Genomic DNA, 24,108 nt, shown 5'->3' with positions numbered 1-24,108 from the left:
CACTCTGTGAAACAGGTGTAGAGTCGTAAGATTATTTTGCCAATTTTACACACGGAAAACATGAGGCTCAGAAAGGGTCAGTGCCCAGGATCAGACAGCTGGTCAGTTGTAGAGCTGCACCGTGAATTTCTACCTCTGAATCCTAAATGCCGCTTTCTTTCCACCTGTGCAGCAATTAACATTTTTCCAGGGCGTTCTGCAGTTTTCAAAGCATTCTGACATGCACTGTCTAATTAAGTCCTTTGTGCAGCACAGTATACATTAGTCCTTACAATTTAAGAACGGTGAGTTCCAGACCCTTTGTATAATCTGCCGAGGTAATACAGCTCACAAGTGGGACCGGGATTGAACTTGTATTTCCTCCCACTGACTCTTTATTGGTCCTGAACCAATATTTGTGTCTTCACACTGAAAATGTGTCTAAAATGTTGTAGTCTGCTTCCTTTCTGGCACAAGTGATAAAAGCCTCATGAAGATGGCAGGATTTTCAAGATGGCGTAGGGGAAGAGGGATGACAGGCCAGTCCTGCCATGTTCTCGGTGCCTCTCTCTGTGACCCGAGGCTCTGCTGGCTTGGTGGACCAGAAATCTCGGCTGAGGATGCAGCCTGGCACGACGGGGAAACTGTAGTCCAGTGACTTTCAAGGATACTCAGCCAGTCAGAGAAAGAGCTGGCATTCCTCTTGATACAAGGCATATAAGTAAAGGTGTAGAGGCACAGAGGTAAAGGACTATATCCTGGATCTGACTCCTTCTCTAGCACTTTTTCCAGCTAATGAGATCACCCTAATTGCAAAACAGCTGTAGAAGAAAGACAGATGGTTGTGGTTGAGGGAGGCGGTGGTTAGTCATCAAACAGAGTCTCCGTTAAGAGTGTGGAGCTGCTATAACAACGCCAACAGATAGGCAAGGGTGAGGAGAAGGGTAGAGACCATACTTCAAAAAAGATTGGAAGTCCGAAGAGGCCACATTAATTCACATTTGGGCAAGACACAACATGTACTCAGGTACTAACAGCTCCCAGTTGAAGGTGAAAGATTCTACCCAGGAAGGTTGCTCCATTACCTCCCTCAGCTTTGGACAGGCTGCGAGACTAGTAAGGTTGTAGAAAAGACAAAGCTCCCTCCTTCCAGGCTCCAAGGGCAGAACAAGGACCGATGTGTGATGTTAACATGGAGAACATGCAGTAGACAAGCAGCAAGTGTAGAATGAATTGACTTTGGAATTAAAAAGACCCGGGTCCAAATCTTCCATCAGTCACCTCGGGCAAGTTTCTTTTCTTTTTTCTTTTTTTTTTAATGTTTATTTATTTTTGAGGGAGAGAGAGGGAGTGTGTGCGTGAGTGGGTGAGAGGCAGAGAGAGAGGGAGACACAATCGGAAGCAGGTTCCTGGCTCTGAGCTGTCAGCACAGATCACGATGTGGGGCTCAAACCCATGAACCCCGAGATCATGACCTGAGCTGAAATTGGAGACTTAACCGAATGAGCCATCCAGGCGCCCCTTGGGCAAGTTTCTTAATCTCACTGTGCCTGGTTTCCTCGCCTGTGAGATGAAAATGCTAAGGTCAGCTCACGCTCTTGAGCACTTACTGTGTGCCAGGCATCGTTCTCGGCACCTTATGTGTATTACGTCATGTAAATCCTCTCACAGGCCCCGTGATGTCTGTGAGGGTTGTGAATGTTGTTATAATTATTTCCATTTCCAAATGAATAATCTAGAACAACCTGTAGACAAGTTAAATAGCACGGACTGGATAACACAGCTGGACGTACCTCCCATGTAGTATTGTTTTAAAGGGAGAAGTTAGCACACGTAGGCAGCTGGCGCAAATAGAAGCCCAGTGGCAGACAGCTTCAGCTACTACTGTCACTGATACTATCCTAATGGCCAGCTACAATGCATCTAACGAGGAGGAAGTACTGAGCTTCTCACCTCTTTGAATAAATACGCTGGACGGCTGCTGGTAGAGCATCTGTCATAACCGCATCGACATCTTTCCCAGCCTCTTAGTTTCCTAAAACTATTTACACACAGGGGCAGCCAGCCTCCTCCTAGACTTCTTCCAGCGCCAACACGTGGGCCGACACGTGCTTAATCCAAACAATGCAAGATTTATGGCATTCCTTTATTTGAGTTGATTCCAATGTGTCAGCAGATATGAAATGCAACATAAAATAATTACACTTGAAAGTGAAATGCAGGCCTAAGGATTCTGGTTGGCTATTATTATTATTATTTTTTGAATGCCAGCAGTTTTTGAAAGACTGGATTTATTGAGTGCCATTCCCTGCTCCTCTTGAACACTTAAGAGACCTCGGCATCTAGGAATGCCATTCTGACTACCTTTATTATAGACTACTTTATCAATTACCCTGACAGTTATTCATACTATACATGAATGTACTTTATAGTTGTTACATGTGCTCCATAGACAAGGTAATAAAATGCACAATGCATCTTTCTTATCAGTAAATCCTAATGGGTGGTATAAGCCAGGGACTCCTGAAGGGGAGCCTCTCAGAAGTGTGACAGAACCGAAGTAGCTTGAATTTATATATAAACAAATTAATGGAGTCTTTAATGCAGCAGGAGAAGGGGGTTCCCATAAGGAAGATTAGCAATTAGGGCAGGAAGAGGCCCATTAAATCATCTTGTCCATCCCCAATCGTGTGGGCTGTTCCCTCTAGCAAAACCCCCTTCCAGGTTAAATTACCTAAGAGACTGGGATCCCAGTACAGGCCTTGGGAAACGACTGATTGCTCAATCAATCTCCCCACTCCAATTCTTTTGGTTATATGGCAAGAGACTGGAAAAAGTAAAAAGCAAATGAAAAGTGACTGTATGCCAGGGAAGTCTTCTATCAGCCTCTTTTTCTCCTCTTCCTTTTCTACTCTTTTCAGTCCTTCTAAAATCATTTTTGATCTAAGACCTGGCATTTCAGGTTCATTTATCTGCATCTACCCTCTCTGGCTCTATCAGCTGTCTGTAGACACTGGTGGCAAATAGAGGCTGGCATGAAGGAAGGAATGTTTTTGGACGGGGTTGGTGGCATCTCGGTCTCTGTCCTGACGTGGACATTGACTAGCTGTGTGGTCCTAGGAAGGTTACTGCTCCTCTCAGAGTTTTCTTATCTATGAAATCAGGGTGTTAGGGGCGCTTGGGTGGCTCAGTCAGTTGAGCATCCGGTTCTTGATTTTGGCTGAGGTCGTGGTCTCGAGGCTTGTCAGATCGAGCCCTACATCGGGCTCTGCGCCGGCATCAAAGAACCTGCCTGGGATTCTCTCTCTCTGCCTCTCCCTCTCCCTCTCTCTCAAAGTAAGTAAATAAACATTTTAAAACTAAATGAAATAAAATCAAATCAGGGTGTTATTAGTTAGATATGGTAAGCGTAGACAACTTCTACATTTATTTATTCGTTCAACTTTTGTGTGTGTGTGTGAGTACCTACCATCTACTAGGCGTGTGCTTAGTACTGAGAACACAATGATGAAAACCCATGGTCCCTGTTCTCAAGGGAGCATAAGGTATTGGAAAGTATACTGTGATGACACACCCACTTCTAACATATTTTTTTATTGGGCTAAAATATACAAAATTAACCATTTTTTTTTAAATTTTTTTTTTCAACGTTTATTTATTTTTTGGGACAGAGAGAGACAGAGCATGAACGGGGGAGGGGCAGAGAGAGAGGGAGACACAGAATCGGAAACAGGCTCCAGGCTCTGAGCCATCAGCCCAGAGCCCGACGCGGGGCTCGAACTCCCGGACCGCGAGATCGTGACCTGGCTGAAGTCGGACGCCCAACCGACTGCGCCACCCAGGCGCCCCCAAAATTAACCATTTTTACGTCGACAGTTCAGTGGCATTACGAGCATTTATACCATTGTAAAACCATCACCACCAACCATCTCCACAACTTTTCCATCGTACCCAGCTAGAAACTCTGTACTTACTGACATGTGCTCCCCATTCTCCCCTGCCCTGGCCCCTGGCAACCACCATGTTACTTTCTTCTCTATGAATTTGACCACTCTAGGAAGCTCATGTAAGATAATCACACGGTATTTGCCACCAGCATATTTCATTTAGCTTAATATTATCAAGGTTCATCCATGTGGGAGCATGTGTCAGAATTTCCTACCCTTTTAAAGACTGAATAAACATTCCATTTTATGGATATATTTTCCATTTTTTGTTTATCCATTAACTCACTGAACACATCTTAATAATGATTATAATTTTTGGGCTAATGTCTGAAAGCGCAGACAAGAAATATCTAATCTAGGTTGGCAGGTCATGGAAGAATCCTTGAGGAAAAGGCACCTGAGCATAGTGGTCTACAGGATAAACTACAGTCAGCCAAATAAAGGAAGGGGCAAACGGTGAGTGGGCTGTGGGGAGGCAGAAGAAGAAAGTTCTAGGCAGAAAAATATAATAAACCCAAAACACGCTACACGCAAAGGCCGAGAAAGACAGGCACATTTGACTTGACGGTGGCTCCCTTTGGTTGTGGGAGTTGGTGGGACACCAGGCTGAAAGCGGTTTACTCCCCTGCAATGGCTGCTTCTATGAGGCTGTTCTCTGCACAGTATCTCTGTATTGTATCTCTATTTCACCAACATCGCCAGTATGGATCGGTTAAATATCATCTGTTTGTTTAAGTAGAACGATTCTGTTTGCTTTCCTTTTCAGGGCATTAATACAGAAGCACACATGTATCAACTTGAAGTGAGGCGACCACACCATGACCTTGCTTATCACGCTGTCATATAATGGGTTGTTTCCCGGCTGCTAAATCATGAGTCCTGTGGAGGAAGGGGGTTTCTCTGATTCATCTTGGTATCCCAGTACCTGGGACACAGTGTGTGTGTGTGTGTGTGGTAAATACTTGAAATAAGAATTTAATTTTTACAGATGAGAGTATTGGGAAAAGGAAAACAAATGACTTCTCCAAGGTGCTGATGGAAGCTCTGGTTTTTAAGAATGGAATTTTATACTCTATGGAATAGTTAACTTGAACTCTCCCAATGATATTCACATAGTTCCATAAAAAGAGATAAAATCAAAGACAGATTTGTGCAGAAAGTACTCCAAGGCTAGATAAATGGCCCCAAGAGGTATAAGGCACATTCACTTCTCTAGAAGACCTTATCACAGTGGCAGGAATATAAGCACTGTGGGCAGAAAACCAAACTGATGAGCACCATGGGGGTACTAGAACCATCCTGAAGGAAGCCAAAAGAAAATCTCATTATTTCAGATCCCACTAATTCTGAGTTTGGACAGACCTAGGCTGCATTCCTTAGCTCCAGAAACCTGTTCTCCATAAATTATACAAAGTTATTGGAATGAAGAACATCAAAGGAGAAGTTCATTCACTCATAAACATTTGTTGAATGCCAACTTCATTCTTCCCTTGTAACAAAAATAACGCATATAATCAAGGAACACTCATCTGTAAAGAACTTTAACATGCATCCTCTTTCCCTGAATTATTGCAACAGGCCTCTGAAGAAGGCCAAAGTCATCCCATGTCCATCTCATAACTGAGGACACTTAGGTACAGAGTGGTGAAAGAACTTGTCCAAGGCTGTAGAGCTTCATGTGTAGGGGTGAATATATACATAGATTGTATTCTGCTTGAAAGTCAAAGATGAAAAATCATAAATTCTAATTATCAAGACTGTCAAGTTTTCTCTTCTTGGTGACATTTATGCATCCATAGGGAATCAATAATATTGCCCTACTCATAGGCCAGAGAAAGTGGAGGACCAAGGGCATAACTGGAGTCCAGATAGTTAGCAGCTTGAGAATTGATAAGCTGAGTCCTATAGGAAATCCAGTTTGAGCCAACTCTCAAGGCCCTATGTTATCATTCAGATCTGTAGACACAGCCAAAGGAACATTAGGTTCATTAGCAAAAAATATGGTCTCTATAATTATACTGTGGCCTTATTATGACTATTCTGAGTGGATAATAAACCTAAGACAGAAGTGTGATATCTACAGCTCAGTATCAAAAAGCTCGGGGCATCTGGGTGGCTCAGTCAGTTGAGCATCCGACTCTTGATTTTGGCTCAGATCATGATCCCAGTTCATGGGATCAAGCCCTGCATCAGGCTCTGTGCTGAATGTAGAGCCTGCTTAACATTCTCTTTCTCCTTCTGCCCCTCACTTGTCTGTGGTGTGCCCTCTCTCAAATAAAAAAAAAATCTTATTTCCAAAAAAAGTATCAAAAAGATTAATATACATTGTTAAAATGTCTATACTACCCAAAGCAATCTACACATTTAATGCAATTCCTATCAAAACACCACCAGCATTTTTCACAGAGCTAGAACAAATAATTGTAAAATTTGTATGGAACCACAAAATCACAATTCTGGATGTCAAGCTATATTATAAAGCTTTAGTCATCAAAACAATATGGTACAGAAACAAAAACAGACACAGAGATCAGTGACACAGAATAGAAAATCTAGAAATAGGCCCACAACTATATGGTCAACTCATCTTTGACAAAGCAGTAAAGAATTTCCAATGGAAAAAAGACAGTCTTTCAACAAATGGTTTTGGGAAAACTGGACAGAAGAATGAAATAGGACCACTTTCTTATACCCTATACAAAAATAAATCCAAAATGGATGAAGGACCTAATTGTGAGATAGGAAACTATCAAAATCCTAGAGAAGAACATAGGCAGCAACCTCTCTGACCTTGGCTGTAGCAAGTTCTTACTAGACATGTTGCCAGAGGTAAGGGAAACGAAAGCAAACATGGACTATTGGAACCTCATCAAAATAAAAGCTTCTGCACAGCAAAGGAAAATATCAGCAAAATGAAAAGGCAGCCTATGGAATGGGAAAAGATATTTGCAAATGACGTATCAGATAAAGGGTTAGTATCCAAAATCTATAAAGAACTTACCAAACGCAACATCCGAAAAACAAATAATCCAGTCAAGAAGTGGGCAGAAGACATGAATAGACACTTTTGCAAAGAAGACATCCGGATAAGTAACAGACATGAGAAGATGCTCAATATCACTTATCAGCAGGGAAATACAAATCAAAACCACAATGAGATACTATACCATACCTGTCAGAATGGCTAAAATTAACAACTCAGGAAACAACAGATGTTGGCAACGATGCAGAGAGAGGGGAACTCTCTTGCACTGTTGGTGGGAAAGCAAACTGGCATAGCCACTCTAGAGAACAGTATGGAGATTCCTGAAATAATTAAAAATAGAACTATTCTATGATCCAGCAACTGCACTGCTAGGTATTTACCCAAAGAAATATAAAATACAGATTCCAAGGGGAATATGCACCCTGATTATGTTTAGAGCACCACTATCAATAATAGCCAAGTTATGGAGAGAGACCAAATGTCCATTGATTGATGAATGAATAAAGAAGATATGTATGTGTGTGTGTGTGTGTGTGTGTGTGTGTATATACGCACACACATACATACATATATACATATATACATATACATACATATACATGTATACATATATATACATATATACATACACACATACACACACATACACACACACACATGCAGTATTACTCAGCCATCAAAAAGAATGAAACCTTGCCATTTGCAATGACATGGGTGGAGCTAGAGTGTATTATGCTAAGTGAAATAAGTCAGTCAGAGAAAGACAAATATCATATGATTTCACTCGTATGTGGAATTTCAGAAACAAAACAGATGAACATGGGGGTAGGGGTAGAAAGAGGGAAACAAACCATGAGAAATTCTTAAAGACAGAGAAGAAAACTGAAGGTTGATGGAGGGAGGAGAGTGGGGGATGGGCTAGATGGGTGATGAATATTAAGGAGGGCACTTGTTATCATGAGCACTTGGTGTTATATTTAAGTTGTGAATCATTGAACTCTGCCCCCGAAACTAATATTACAGTGTATGTTCACCAACTAAAATATAAATAAATAAAAATTCGGAAGAAAACAAACAAATAAATAAATAAAATTTTAGGGGTGCCTTGGTGGCTCAGTCACTGAAGCGTCTGACTTCAGCTCAGGTCATGATCTCACAGCTCGTGAGTTCAAGCCCTGTGTCAGGCTCTGTGCTGACGCTCAGAGCCTGGAGCCTGCTTCTGATTCTGTGTCTTCCTCTCTCTCTGCACGCTCCCCCACCCACCCCATTTGTACTCTGCCTCTTTCTCTCTCTCTCAAAAACAAGTAAGCATTAAAAAAAATAAAAAATAAATAAAATTTTTAAAAAGCTTAAAAGTTTCTATTTTAAAATGAATAGCGGAATGTCTGGGTGGCTCGGTCGGTTAAGTGTTTGATTCTTGGTTTCGGCTCAGGTCATGATCTCACAGTTTCATGAGTTTGAGTCCTGCATCATGCTCTGTGCTGACAGCACAGAGCCTGCTTGGGATTCTCTCTCTCCCTCACTCTGCCCCTCCCCCACTCATGCTGTCTTTGTCTCTCTCAAAATAAATAAAACTTTAAAAAATAAAATAACTAGTACCATGCTGACAAACATAGAGTGAAACAGTATCTGTAGATCTTGTGGTACAACTTTCTAAAACATAACTTGACAAAAAAAAATCAAACCTTTAAAAATATACATACCTGTTGAACCAGTAATTCTGGAATTTAACTAAAGGAAATAATCACAGATGTATATAAAGGACATGCCCCAAAAATGCAGGTACTAACAATATGTTGCTTATTAAATTATGTTACACACATATGCTAGAAAGCTTTACAGAGATTGAAGATGTTAGAAAAAATATTTAATGAAAGAAAAGATATAGATAAACACAATAGGAGGTTACAAAGCAGCATGTACAAGGTGATTCTGGATGTGTAAAACGTTCTGTTTGCATCAAGAGGATTGGTAGCGTAGACACCAAAATATTGAGTTTGTTTCTTTTATTTTTTAATTTTTTAAAATGTCTGTTTATTTTTGAAAGAGAGAGACACACACAGAATGTGAGCAGAGGAGGGGCAGAGAGAGAGGGAGGCACAGAATCCGAAGCAGGCTCCAGGTTCTAAGCTGTCAGCCGTCAGAGCCTGACGGGGCTCAAATCCACTAACTCTGAGATCGTGACCTGAGCCGAAATCAGACACTTAACCAACTGAGCCACCCAGGTGCCCCCTAACTGGATTTGTTTCTAGATGGTGGCATTTCAGATAATTTTTATTTTCTACTTTATGGCTCTTCTATATTTTGGAAATTTTCTACAATAAATATATGCTGTTTTTGCAAATAGAAAAGGCATTAAATATAAATAAGGATCAGGCTCTGTCAATGCTCACGGTGTGATTTTGTGCACCTGTGCAGGTGGGTGAATGTATCAGAGTGCACGGTCACGGGACAGTGCATCTGCGTACCTCAGAGTCTCAGACGCCCGCCTCAGACCCACTTACAGGGAAGATGAAGTATCTTCCCTCCCAGAGTGGAGGTTATGACTGTCTTGAGTTTAGACAATTGCTGGTACAATCTTTAGCTTCAAAATTGTGAAATCTATAGTTTCAAAATAGTCTGTGCATCTCTTAGACATCATGAAAAATTCAGATCTCAGTCTCCGGAGGTGCAGGCATTTTGTATTTGAATATTGAGGCCATGCTTCCCTGGTAATTTCTTGCAGATTTGAAAACTCCTGATTTTCTAAATAGTTGAGGAAGTCAAATCCATTCTGGCAGGCAAATCCCTGTGCTACGTGACTGAGGCAGCTGCAGGAGGGTGAGTGCTGGTGTGAGCCCAATAGAATACTGGGCGGAAGCCGCGGTATGGCTGCATGCGGCGTCTGATGTTGGGTCAGCAGACCGTGAGGCCCCGGGCTCAAGTCAGAACTGTGAAGTCACTGGCCTCTGTCCTCAGGGCACAGAGCACCTCTATCCTTCTCCACCTCCAAGATTCACGGCTCCATCCAGCAGAATAGCGTTAGAAACACCTACAGCTCACAGTGTGAATGTGAGGACTGAAGGAGACCGTGTGTGTAATTCACTCAGCAAGGCACACACAGCACTCCCTCAGCACCTCACAGCTCTGCTAACCTTCTCTCTCATCCTTTGGAGCAAAACGCACTCGTCCATGTGCCAAGACCCAGGGTGCCCTGCATCAAAATTCCCATGTCTTTGAAGGGGCTCCTTCCCTTTGGGAAAACTCTGCTCTGGCAGAGCAGAGGATGGGTAGAAGGCAACGGTTTCTGTCTCCCAGGAACTTGTAATATTAATATAGGGGTAAACACACAATAGGTGTTCAGTAAATGTTTGTTCCTTTCCTTCCCCCTAATTAGATCTTACCTTCCCCTCAATTTGTATATTCTACTTCTTTTATAGCAGGTTATGCTTTATATCTTATATATAGTGGGGTACTTGATAATGTCCTTGAAAATGTCTATGGAAATAGAAAAAAAGTGACGTATTTTCACACATACGAGCACTGGAGAACAGGGATGGGCAAGATAAAGGCATATGAGGTGCAGGGAAAGATAAAGAAAAATGGGAGGAAACAAAGTACCTAGGCATTAAGGTCATTAATAACACTAGAAGGTGAGATTTAATACCTTGCATGCAACTTTTAACACATTTTATGTGACCTCCTATGCATCTAGAAGTTCAAGAAGCCACAAGAAGGACAGATGTGGCTTGAGTAAAATGGGTTATTTCATTGAAGCCCACCACCAGAGCAGATGGAGATCCCATTATCAGTCTCAGCCAGATTAACTGTTGATAGAATTTAGATGCCACCCACAATGGCCAAAGGTCTGAGATGGACACAGATAGACAAGGAGGTGAATCAGAGGCTGCTGGACTTAACAATGAGGAATTCAGCGCAATTCTCCAACTATCTACTGGGAGCAGCTATCTACTATGTGCTACAGGTGGGAGATATAAGAACAGCTAAATCATGGGCCCTGACTTCAAATTACTCACAGTCTTACGTTTTCGTTCGTTTATTTAATTACCCCCCACTTTTCATATTGGCAAGCAACCAGGGAATGCCAATGCCTAGCAGGTTGTTCCTAATGTATAGAAAAGTGGGGAAAGGTACAAGAAAAGAATGACTATGAGATATAAAGATGTGAAGACATTAGATCCATCTTATTAATGCTACACACACACACACACACACACACACACACACACAATCAGTAACTATAGCACAAATGATGAAAAATATACCAGAATATTATTGAATACTGAAGGGTTTTGTTCCAGGTAACATCTGACCATCAATGGAAGGCTGTACCACTCACACACCCACTTTCTCATTTTGGGCAACAACCCCGGGGTGGTATTACATATTGTGCTGCACAGGGCACCCTTTACTGACTGAGACATCTGGCAATTTACTGCACCTTTCCAAAACTCTGTGTCATCTTTTACAAACAAGACATAATACCTCTATTCTGCAGGCTTGTTATCCAGATTGGCTAGTTAATTACTACTTTCATACTCCAGAGGAGAACACTGAGCGGGGAAGAGATTCACTGATTTATCAAAGTATGAAAGGAGATGTATATAAAGCACTTACAATGACATCCCAAACGACAGTTTAGTATCACTATTGTAGTTGCTGTTGTTGTTATCATTACAGTTCAACCTGCACTTCTGTAGCCGGGTGACAATTCTGATTCAGGCCTTCTCACAGCAAACCCAGAGTTCTTTCCATGCTGCTGGTCATGTAGCCCACAGGATCTCCTGTGTATGTTTCCCCCCAGACAGAACTCTCTCCCCTGCAAGGGAGGTTGTGTGGGGCTCCCACCCTGACCTAGTCTCTCACTTCCTAGGACACACATTCCTTTACTGTTCCCAGAACTATGAATGCTGCCCTGCGTGACGCCACCACTGAGAAGTACTCCAGAGAAGCACAAAGAACCATCACATCAGTGCTGAGCCTAATTACAGTATCACCCTTTGAATACAAACGGCTCTGGTAAGGAGTGTCTTTGTAAAAACAGAAGTAACTATTAAATAACCATGGCATAGTCACGGAAATGTGTTTTAAATTAAAATTTAAAAGCAATGCATGTGAGAGAAAAACAATAAACAGGAGACCCCATAGAAAGCAATCAGCCATCTAAATAAAAGTAGAAACACCGAAAAGGACAGCTCTGATTTTTCAAATGTAACGGCCTCTGGAATTTGCATGAGAATTTTCAGAAGTGTCTTTCTCCATTACTCAGCTGACCCTTAAAACTACAGGAAGCTCCCAGAGCACGTTAATATTGGTGATTTACAATGCATGTATGTCACAGGCCCCTTTGCGAGGACAAAGAAAGTGCAGTAGGGAAATGCCCTGACCTTGCTCTATTTTTTCCTTTTCCATAGCACCGACTGCCTTCCAACAGAATATATGATTCACATATATCTATTGCTTTCTCTCCATCTCCCCACATTAGAACATAAGTTCTACAAGGTAGGGACCTTCCTTTTATTCACCCATATATGCACATCCCTCAGAATACTGCTTGGCACACAGTAGGTACTCAATGAATATTTGTTGGATGAATAAATTGACAAAAACGTGAGAGTAGTCCTGGTTAAGTGACCTAACCTCCCTGAATTCCAGTCACTTCATCTGTAAAATGATAATAAAATAGAACAGATGGACTGTAAGAATTCAATGCGAAAAATATATGGAAGCACTTACCACAGCGTCTGGCAATTAGTGCTCAACAAATGGTAGCAATAAGTAATACGATTCCGCAGAGCTGAATATTTATCTTCAAAGTTTGTAACAAGCACTTCTGCATCCCATCCCAAAAGTCAGCCATGAAAGAGCAGTGAGGAAGAGCCAGAGACTATCTGCTGTGCTCAACCTGCTCTCCCATAGGGCTCATCATGGCGTCAGAGAGAGTTACAAGACTCCTTAGTAATCATCCGGAACACAGTCAGCAAAGTATGGCTCATGAACTTGAAACTTATTTTGACAAAGTTTTATTGGAACTCAGCCAACCTCATTTGTTTACATATTGTGTGAGGTGGCTTTCACAGTAGGATGGCAAAATTAAATCGTTGGGAGAGCCCATATGGCCCACTATGTTACTATCTGGACCCTTAATTAAAAGTCTGTGGAATGACCATCGGGTAAGGAAAGGGAGTCCCAGAGAGCAAGGAGATGAGCCATACCCAAGGTCACAGTGCATATTTAGGCTCTGCAACTTTGAGACCAGGGGCTCAAATATCCCTTCAGAAGCCCAAATTAGGGCTGATGACCCTTCAGTCACAGGGCCGGTCTGCATGATGACAACCTTCAACACAGTCTGACTTCCCCCACTAGAGAGCAAAGAGAGATCACTTACTTACCAGAGGCCCTAACTACACCCGTGAAGGGGAGAAATACCAACACCAGGAACTGGAAAGAACATGGGCCTTGCCACTGTGCCATGCTGGGGTCAGTTCCCAGCTCTGCAACCGGTTTGATATTTGGCCTTGTGCAAGTCCCTGAACTTCTCTGTGCCTCAGTTTTCTCATCCTGGTTAATGAGAACAACGATACTCTTTTAGGTGAGTTCTTAGGGGACTGAAAGAAAGGAGACCGATCATGCACATGCAGGTAGCACAGAAAATGTCACCTCTTTACCTCCTTAAAGACTAAAATTGATAAAAGGATCCATTAAGGGAAAGATATTACATTTCTGAGTTTACCAAATCTGCTCAAAAACATTGATGGTCTCACTTTCCAGGGTAACAGGGACATCCTTTCTTCCCTGTCATGAATTATGCCCTGTCGGGATTATCTTACAGAGACAGCTTCCTCACAGTACCAGTTTCTAAAAATATGTTGGTTTTGAGCTATAAATTGATTCTTTATTGTGATAAATTAAAGTCCAATATTATCCAACAAGACACTAAACATACAGAGAGCCAATTTTTCCCCTTAGATGTTCAGTCTCTTTGATATTAAAATGGATCTGGGGCTGCTGTCAGGCACGTGGGAGCCTGAACACTGAAGCGAAGGAGCAGAGAACATGGAGACGGTATACACGGGACAGACTGTGAGAGAAAAGAAAGGCAAAGTAAGGAGGCAGAGGGAAGAAAGAGGACATTTCCTACTTCCTGTTTTGTGAGTGTCAGAGAGTGACCCCGGTGAGCCCTGAGGGATGCTCGACCCCAGGTGCCCTATGATTTGCTGGAAGGTGCCAGGCATTACTTCTCTTTGCATTCTAGGTTTCTTCACTTGTAAATGAGTCAGTTAGTCAATGTACAAGGGACCTTCCACCCATGACATCCTAGGATTGGGTTAACTCTGAACCATGTACATTGGTCTTTCTGTACTCACTGTCTGCGTGGTAAAAGGAGCATCTTTAGTATGTAGCATCTTTGTCTCCACAATCTGGCCCAGGTGATCAGCATTTCATTATAAGTTGACTTATCAATTATCACCTTGTTTCTTCCTTCCCTTTTGTTCTACCCCTCCCTGATTGCCTTCCCTCCTTCCTTCAGTGTCCCACTGGCATTTCTGTCACATGCCAGGGCTTACTGGAGACCCAGCAGTTATAACAACGGATGAGACAAGGTACCTCGTGTCGTGGGTAGTCTGATGGGAGCATGATGGTGTGCTATGACAAGGGTGAGCAGCGGATGCTGTAGGAGCATTACAAAAGGATTTCTTAATTCTGCTAAGAGGATATAAGGAGGTCCGTACCAAAGAAGGGGCAATGCGGGTAATAATATAATATTATTTAACATCTAGAGCTTTGTATGATACCAGGCACTGTCCTAAGTCTTAAGAGATTAAATTAAATCCTCATTTAATCTTGCACCAACCCTAAGATATAGGTACTTTTATCATTCCCATCTTACAGATGAGTGAAAGAGGTACAAGGTCATTAAGAAAAATTGCTTCACAATCACACAACTGGTCAGGAGTAAATCCAAGCTAGTCTGGATCTTGAATCCATGTTCTTTCCACTCTGTCCACTCTCTCTGGTGCCTACACCACACTCGCAAGGAGAGTGGGCTGTGGATTCAGACAGACCCGCTATGAATCCTGCTCAGAGGATGAAATGCATAAAGCACTTAGTTTAAGGAAGGATTTGGCCCAGAGAAAGGTCTTGATCATTCTAGGTGTTGTGCTGTGCTGCTGTTCGTATCACTGTTGACATTATCGGACCCTGAAAAACCTACTATGTGAAGAAGGGCAAAGGACATTATGAGTGGAGGGGTTGCCTTGAGAAAGTCACGAAAGCTGGGCAGCACGTGGCGTGTGCGGGAAACGGCAAGACGGTACCCCCAGCATTCTGCTCATCCATGGATGATACTCCCAGATCTGCCACATACAGCTGGGCAGCTTCCGGGGGAACAAGGCACAGTACGGTCATCAAAAATGAATATACTTATTATAGCAACAGTTTCCCGGCAACTGGCAATGGGTCTTAAATAAAGGCACCTTTTCCTGAATTACACAACGGCATGTTCAGAACTAAGGGTGGCCCGACAGTCACTGTACCTACTTCTCTGTATATCTAGAGCAGCTCCAGGGACACAGAGTACAGTGAATAATAACTGAGGCTATAATGGGCATGATTCAACCAAAACCCTTTGGTCAGACCTTCCAGGCCTCCCAGTCTAGCCCTTGCTTACCTCGTCCATTTTCTCTCTCGTTGACAGCAATTACACATCCGCAGATCTAGAAAAACTGACATCTCGCTCTTCCCCAGGCCTACCCTCTTTCATGACTTTCCTGACACCCAGGCTTAGGAACCACTGCCTATAATTCCCTCGGCCTGGACACTAGTCCTCTAATATCCCCAACTTCAAATCCTGTCCCATTTTTCAAGGGTCAGCTCTTTCTTTCTAAATCATTCCATATATATTCTTCAGAGGGAAGAAATCATTTTTTCCCTTTAAACTCTCATGGTAATTTTCATCTTTCTCTTATTATATTCATTACTCTTGCTTTGAGCTTTTAGTTATTTATACATGTCTTACCTCCAGGGCCAGAAGTTCCTCAAAGGAAAGGTTTCAGGCTGGTTCATCTCTATCCACCAAGAAGAATTCCCCTTTCACCCAATAAGCACTTGTGGAATGAATGAATGAATGAATGAATGAATGAATGAGTATATGAACCAATGAAAATGGTGGCATGGTCTAGACAGGGGTTCTTAATCTTGTCTGACCAAACACCTTCTTTCTATAATAAATATTTTGTAATTCTTCCTTTATTACCTGCAAATGATTATATAATCTGTCTACACAAAGTTTAAGCACATCAAAATGTCCTAAATTATAACAAAAAAAGAAAGATGATTTCTAAGAAAAAAAATGTGAATGTCTACATACAAACGCTCAGTTATAACTATAGTAGAAGAATATAGTAACACTGCTGTATGTTTACATTTTCTTATAATGAATAAATTTGGGCTTAAGAAGTGTTCAATTCAGTATTGTTGACATTCTTTTTTTGAAATCTGACATTTTTAAGGAAGGGCCAAATAAGTTGAGCTGTAGTGAACATGACAGGTACACCTGAAACTGGGTTATCAGTGCCACGCTGGTAATTCAGACATGAAGAGCATTAAATGGTATGGTTTTCCAAAATGATGAACAACTCTTGATGCGGTTCCAATGAAACAAAGTACATCTCTCTTGCTGTTTAGTTACATTTCTGGAAAATTCAGTATTTATGGATATGATACAAAAATGCTTTTGCTTTTTTGTAGAGTTAGGTTTTAGATTCATTTAACTATAAATAGGTTTGTTATCTACAGGAATGTATCGTAAGACATTTGCAAGTTGTATAGCACAGGAACACTTTTGTTGTGTGTGACTGGCCTGTCCTCTGTAGAATGTCTAATGTCCTTGGCTTCTAAAAAATTCCTGCATTACTACCTTCTCCCCCAAAAGTCGTAACCGCATAATGCCTACATAACGTGCCAAAACACTCAGTACAGGGAAAGAGCCAGTGAAGTGGAGAATCCCTGGAGTAAAAGAAAGAAAACAAGCTCAGGCATTATAAAATGTGAATTTGAATTCAGTTCTAGCTACACATAATGGCCTTGGGCAAGCCACTATCCTACCTGTACCTTAGTAGTCTTATCTATAGAAGGGGGCAATAAAACCTTCTAGAACTTATGGGTGTCAAATGAGACAGGACACACAAAAGCATGCTGTAAACCATACAGTCCTGCTTACAGGCTAGTTTGTAAGTAGTCTTGTGAGAATTCTGTGTACTGTTCCAGTGGCTCCCAGGGTGACAGGGATGCTCCCACAGACTCCCAGGTCACAGAATCCTATTCTACAGCCCTTTTATCTTCTTCCCGGTCTACCTCCCCAGGACGACTTTCCCCTCCTCTCCCTCAGGTGCTCTCCCAAACCCTGGCAAAACATCCACTTCAAATTGAAGGAGGATTAGTCCTGATTTTGATGAGGTACAAATAAAGTGGCATCTGATTTTCACTGAAGAAAAAATTATTAAATCAGCCCTAAATTTTAAGCACAACCACTGCATTTAAAACGCCATTTCCGGGGCACCTGGGTGGCGCAGTCGGTTGGGCGTCCGACTCCAGCCAGGTCACGATCTCCCGGTCCGGGAGTTCGAGCCCCGCGTCAGGCTCTGGGCTGATGGCTCAGAGCCTGGAGCCAGTTTCTGATTCTGTGTCTCCCTCTCTCTCTGCCCCTCCCCCGTTCATGCTCTGTCTCTCTCTGTCCCAAAAATAAATAAACGTTGAAAAAAAAAATTAAAAAAAAAAAAACGCCATTTCCGGGGCGCCTGGGTGGCGCAGTCGGTTAAACGTCCGACTTCAGCCAGGTCACGATCTCGCGGTCCGTGAGTTCGAGCCCCGCGTCAGGCTCTGGGCTGATGGCCCGGAGCCCGGAGCCTGTTTCCGATTCTGAGTCTCCCTCTCTCTCTGCCCCTCCCCCGTTCATGCTGTGTCTCTCTCTGTCCCAAAAATAAATAAACGTTGAAAAAAAACGCCATTTCCCCTATATTATGAGGGACAATATTCAATCCTGGGTCAACTCCACCTCTCCCCTGCTATGCCCTAGTTATCCTTTGTAGATTTGCTGATTCTTTTTTTTTTTTTTAATATTTTTTAACGTTTATTTATTTTTGAGACAGAGAGAGACAGAGAATGAACAGGGGAGGGGCAGAGAGAGAGGGAGACAGAATCCGAAACAGGCTCCAGGCTCTGAGTGGTCAGCACAGAGCCCGATGCGGAGCTCGAACTCATGGACCGCGAGATCATGACCTGAGCCGAAGTCGGACACTTAACCAACCAAGCCATCCAGGTGCCCCTGCTGATTCTTAATCACTAAGTCACTTTATTTTTTGTGCAGTAAGTATTACTGAGCCCCTACTATGTGGGAGTCATGCTAACTAGGTAGACCACAGTGATGAACAAAAAGATATTGCCTTGCTCATCTGTGTGTTTATACAAGTGCTCAATACTTACTTTCTACAGGGAAGACTGAACACACGTGTCTTTCTCTTTAAGACCTTTGTGCATTTATAAATACTGTTTGGGTTTTTTTGGTCCTAACTTACTCCTCCGCTACCAAGTCAGTGTGTCCTTTCCTGTGAAAAATTCAGGAAAAACTTAATCTCCCGAGTACCGACCACTGCATTCCCCAATGCGTCTTGGTAATTGTCAGCTCACTTTGTGAGCCTGGCCAAACCAGACTGTGAACACCTCAGGGGCAAGGACCACGTCTCTTTCATCTTTGAATCCCCAGGAAACACAGCATCACATGCCATAGCATCCACTCGTGCCTAACCACAGGCCGGTCACACTGCCAACATTCCATCCATAAGACTCTTCCAGCGGTAACTGCACTCCCTGGACCTTCCCTCAGGAAAGGTCATCAGAATGAAAATGAATAATGGTGACAATAAAGCAGAGAGAATACTGGATCTGCTCTAATGTATATAAAAGAATGTCATTTATAAAATTTGATATTGCTACAGTCTGAATGTTCGTGTCCCCTCCCCCAAACTCATGTGTTGAAATTCTAACCCTCAATGTGATGGTGTTAGGAGGTAGGACCTTTGGGAGGTGATTAGGCCATGGGAGTGGAGCCTTCATGAACGATATGAGGGTCCTGATAATAGAGGCTCTAGAAAGCATCCTGACCTCTTCCACCATGTAAGGACATGCAGTGAAAAGGCCCCATCTCTGAGGAAATGGGCTCTCCCCAGACGCTGAATTTGTTGGGGCCGTCATATTGGGCTCCCAGCCTCCAGAACCATGCAAAATAAATGTTTGCTATTTACAAGCCACCTCCTTTATGGTATTTTTGTTCTAGCAGCCCAGACAAAGGCAGGTATGCTATCATTCGTGCTATCTTACCGGCATCAAGGATTCTGGACCAGACCACCTGGGTTTGAATATCAGCTCTGCTACTTATTTATTGTGTGGCTGAATTTGGATCTCAGTTTTCTCAACTGGAAAATGGCGATAATAAGGGCACCTACTTCACAGAATTACCGTAATGTAGCTCAAATGGCACACGTAACATTGCCGAGTGTTGGCTAAATCAAATGAACATGCAAAATTCACACGTGGTTATGGCAACACGATGTTACATCATCTTGAAAAGCTGATGCAGATGACCGCCCTCTCTTTTGAGAAACAGATGTATTGTCGGGGTCCTGCAATATTTATGATTTTTTATGGCATAAAATTATAATAATTCTATGGAATAAAACTATGGGATCTCTATGGAATCAGGAGAGAGTCCATGAGTTTCTCTGGAAAGAAAGATCTGAGGTGGGAAGGTTTGTTCAGAGTCCACAGCCAAGTCAGAGACACTCCCCAAATCTGTTTCGTTATCTGTGAAATGGAGGTGACATCGCTCCTGCCTTCGTATTCACTGGTCTGATTTGAGAACCTAGTAATGCTGACATGAAACCACTTCTACTCCTGATTTGCTACCGTTTCTACTGTTACCAATAACAATGAGTTTAGATACGGCGTTTCCTGCGTTCTCACTGATCCTCTGACACATTATCAATACCTAGAGATCTGAAAATATGAACAGCTTTTCAATATTGATTTATTCCCTGCAACGTGCTAATAATAAAACAGAACATACTCATATACGGATTGGGATCAAGAACCCTTTGAAATTCAAGACAAGGTGTAAATTGCTGAAAGGGTCTCTTTAATTGGGATCAAAACATTTTTGACAGCTTTCGGATTTTAAAATTCTAGCTATTGTCACGTTCTGCAAATGTTTCTTTTTTTGGTTTGAAAAAAAATGCCGTCAGCTTGAGCAGGAATACTTTAGATATGATAAACAACGAAAATTTGTCATTCCAAATGACAAAAACCCAGTTTTCCATTTTGTTGATATGTAGGACAAAATACTTCGTTTAAACTCTTATCCTGCACAATTCAGTTGGTCCCATGCTGGGCAGCAACAGAGGTTTAGTAAACTGTTCCTGCTCATATCTCCAATGGACTTTGAAAAACCTCCATTTATCTGAAGATAAATTACATCAACAGGGATGACTTTAAGGAAGAAACAGAATTTTTTTTCCTTTTTTCTTTTTTTTCTGAGAAAAGAGAAAGAACAAGTGCCAGCGGGGAGAGGAGCAGAGGGAGGGGGGAGGGGAGAGGGGGAGAGAATGAGAATGAGAATCTTTATTTTTTTCTTTTAATTTTTTTTTAACGTTTATTTATTTTTGAGACAGAGAGAGACAGAGCATAGACGGGCGAAGGGCAGGGAAAGAGGGAGACACAGAATCGGAAGCAGGCTCCAGGCTCTGAGCCATCAGCCCAGAGCCTGATGTGGGGCTCGAACTCACGGACCGTGAGATCGTGACCCGGGTGAAGTCGGACGCTTAACCGACTGAGCCACCCAGGCGCCCCGAGAATGAGAATCTTAATCAGGCTCCACACTGAACATGGGCTACGGGCCCAAGGGCTTGATCTCAGGACCCTGGGATCATGACCTGAGCTGAAATCAAGAGTCAGAAGCTCAACAGACTGAGCCACCCAAGCGCCCCAAGAAACAGAATTTTGAAACTAGTCTCCGGATTCAACTTAGATGTGACTCTGTTCAACGGTTCATCCTCTGCTTGACAATTTCTCCATCTTATGGTTGTTGCTTGAATACCCCCTAAGTGATGGTGAACTCACCATCTGGACCACCAGCACAGAAGGTGGTCCATCTAACTGGTAGAAAACTCTTCTTTCTCAGAAATCAAAATTGCTTTATTGAAACTTCTATAGATCTTGGTTCTATTTATTGGGTCACACAAAACAAGTCAGCTCCTTCTTCTATTACACAGTTCTTTAGAGAGATGAGAACTATTAATATGGGGTGTCCTGATCCCTACTGTCTGTGCTTCAGGCTTTAACATGTTCAGTCCTTTCTACTCGTTTTCCCTAGACTTGTGTGGAGGTTTATAAATAAGTTTGCAGAAGCCAGAGGCTATAGGAGCCTAATGTGAATCAAACAGGACTGGAGTGAAGTAAGCCAGACAGAAAACATTTAGCTCTGCCTTCCCCCTGATTTTCCAATAGGGATCTGACATTTTTCCACAAAGTCAAATGGCTTTGAGCTGAAATAATGATTTCACTGAACATACTCATAAAAGGATTGGGATCCAGCTGAAGAATCAAAAATAGCATTACAGAGTTTGGTGATCTCTTTCTCTGGGGCCAGTTTAGCCACCCTTGACTGAGGATTTAGATCTAGGTCAAGAATACAAACTACCTCTCCTCACTAGTTAAAATTTGGTGATTGGGATGTTAATGATCTGGGCACAGCTTATGTGATGGTGGGTGACATGATGGAACAGCAATGCCCTAAAATATGGCCCCTGGACGAGATGAATTATCTGATACTCTGCCTCACTCCTGCCCTTTTGGTTATACCAGCTGTCATGGTAGCAGGCAGATGGGATATTGGGAAAAGACTAGAGATGATGACGTACTATTAGGACATATAAATCTCTCGGTCAGGCTTGACTCACATGACTTGTCTCCCTCCAATAAAGATGCTAAGGGATCAATGACATCTTACAAGTTTCTACAAGCCTGTAGCTCTCTGACTCTTGTGTGTCACCCGGGATCCCATGAGGCTACACCTGTGTTGAGAAGTCTTCGCTCAACATATTTTCTAGTCCCCTCCAATTGTCTTAGCTGCCCTCTGTCTGGCTTACTTCACTCCACACTTGCCTGCACTCCTTGATTTGCCTATGTCCTTTTTCAAGTGTGAAGTTCAAACCTGAGCACAGGTCTCCAAACTATAGTCTACCCAGGAGAAGGAAAAGCTTCCCTGGTTACAGAAGTCATACTCTTATTAAGGCAGGAGAGGCTTTCATTAGGTTCTTAATCTTGCTGCATTCAAGCTCCTTTACTACCTGTGCTTGTGCCCTCATTCTAAACTCCCTTCTCCCAAGGCACCTCCCCAGGTAAGCCCACCTTTCTCTTTAATACGGAGGTCAACTGCCCTGATATTGACGGGGGCCAACAGGAAGCTAAATCCCACTTCTGCCTCCTATAGGCTGGGTAACTTGGGAAAGTCACTTATTCTGAGAGATAACAGGTATAGAGGCTAAGTGAAAAGACTCGTGCGCCAGACTACCTGAGGTCTAATCTTGTCTCCACCAACACTTACTGTCAATAAATTACTCAACACTTTTCTCTCCTCCATATCTTCAAGTACAAAACAGAGAACAATGGGGACTTCACGAGGATTAAATGAGTTGTTACTTACCAAGGGCTTACAACAATGCCTGGCACATATTATGTGCTTGGTGAAGTAGCTATTATTATTTTCCCATAATACTGCTGTGAGGGCAAAACTGAATAATGTATGTCAAGTGACTCATATGAGCTTACTATACAGTAGGCAACCCAAAGAGGGGACTTAGTATCACTAGTGATTTTTTATACTAAAGATTTGCCATGATAAGCACTTCTCGGGGTCCAGTTCAGTGGCATAAAGTACATTTGCACTGTTGTGCGGCCACCCCAGCCATCCGTCACAAGCACCATTTTCTTCTTCCCAAACTGTAACTCTGTACTTGCCAAACACTGACTCTTCATCACGTACCGCCCTCCTTGCAGGCCCTAACAACCACCAATCTCCTTTCTGTCTCTATGAATTTCATTTCTCTAGATATGTCGATATAAGTGGTATCCTTGAGAAAATGCCTACTTTCTGCCTCGATGTTTGGCTTAGAATTCAAGACCCCAAGATAAACGCAACATGACCCTGCTATTAATAAGGCTTAATTCCCTTTGTATTATGTCTTCAAATTTCATTCATATACTGGCAGGTGTGAGAACCTGCTTGCTTCTTCCTGCAGGATAGCATTCCATTGGATGCATGCACCACATTCTATGTCCGTTCATCCGCTCATGGACACTGGGGTGGCTTCTTCCTTTTGGCTGCTGTGAATGATGCTGCTATGAACATGGGTGTACAAATATCTGTCCTACTGCGAATTATTCAGAAGTAACTTGTCTTCAAAACCCATTTTTACTGTTGAATTATCCTCCTCCCACCCTATGGCATCCTAATAGGAGTCAGGACGAAGGGGAGGAAAGGATAACACAAAATGACTCAGGCAAAGTAACGTGGCTGGTCGAGTTTGGTTTATACAACACTTGAAAATGAACGAGTGAAATGCAAAGGAGGTGATCCATGTAAAGGTGTTTCATAAGCTGTAGAGTGCTGAATGAATAAAAGGAAAAAACCACGTCACTTAGACTCTTGCCCTCTGGACAAAACAGATCCTAGAACATTTTTGTTTTTCTCTTACCCCCAGTGAACAAGGACCACCAACGTCAGGGAAGCCCTGGGGATGAATGTGGGAGCTGACTGCTGCTGGGGGCTGACGGAAACACACACGGCCTCTTTGGTAGGTTCAACAGACCTATCAGCCCTTACATTTCCTGGTCACGCAGTGACAGATTTGTCTAAGACTGAGAACTCGTTCATTCTTTTTGATTACAGCAATTGCAGGGTGGCACAGGTTACACTCGGGAGAGTCTGGATGCTTTGACCAAGTCAAAAGACGCTCACGGGTCTCCCTCTAGGATGCATGTCATTAACGTTGCCAATATACACAGAAATTTAACGTAAACTGTCACATTACCCACCACTCTTCAAAGCCCATCAATCTCCCATTAGATTACCAGAACTGTGTG

General features: G+C 42.6%; 1 protein-coding gene across 3 annotated transcripts in view; it reads right to left on the bottom strand.

Annotated features, from left to right (window-relative positions):
- Positions 1–24,108, bottom strand: part of DAB1 (DAB adaptor protein 1) — a 407,612-nt gene that overhangs the window by 113,505 nt on the left and 269,999 nt on the right. The gene's annotated exons all lie outside the window — the stretch shown is intronic.

Source organism: Prionailurus viverrinus, chromosome C1 (genome assembly GCF_022837055.1).
Source record: "Prionailurus viverrinus isolate Anna chromosome C1, UM_Priviv_1.0, whole genome shotgun sequence".
Classification (NCBI taxonomy): Eukaryota; Metazoa; Chordata; class Mammalia; order Carnivora; family Felidae; genus Prionailurus; species Prionailurus viverrinus.
Note: the sequence above shows the minus strand (reverse complement) of the source record. Positions and strands in the feature narration are given on the sequence as shown.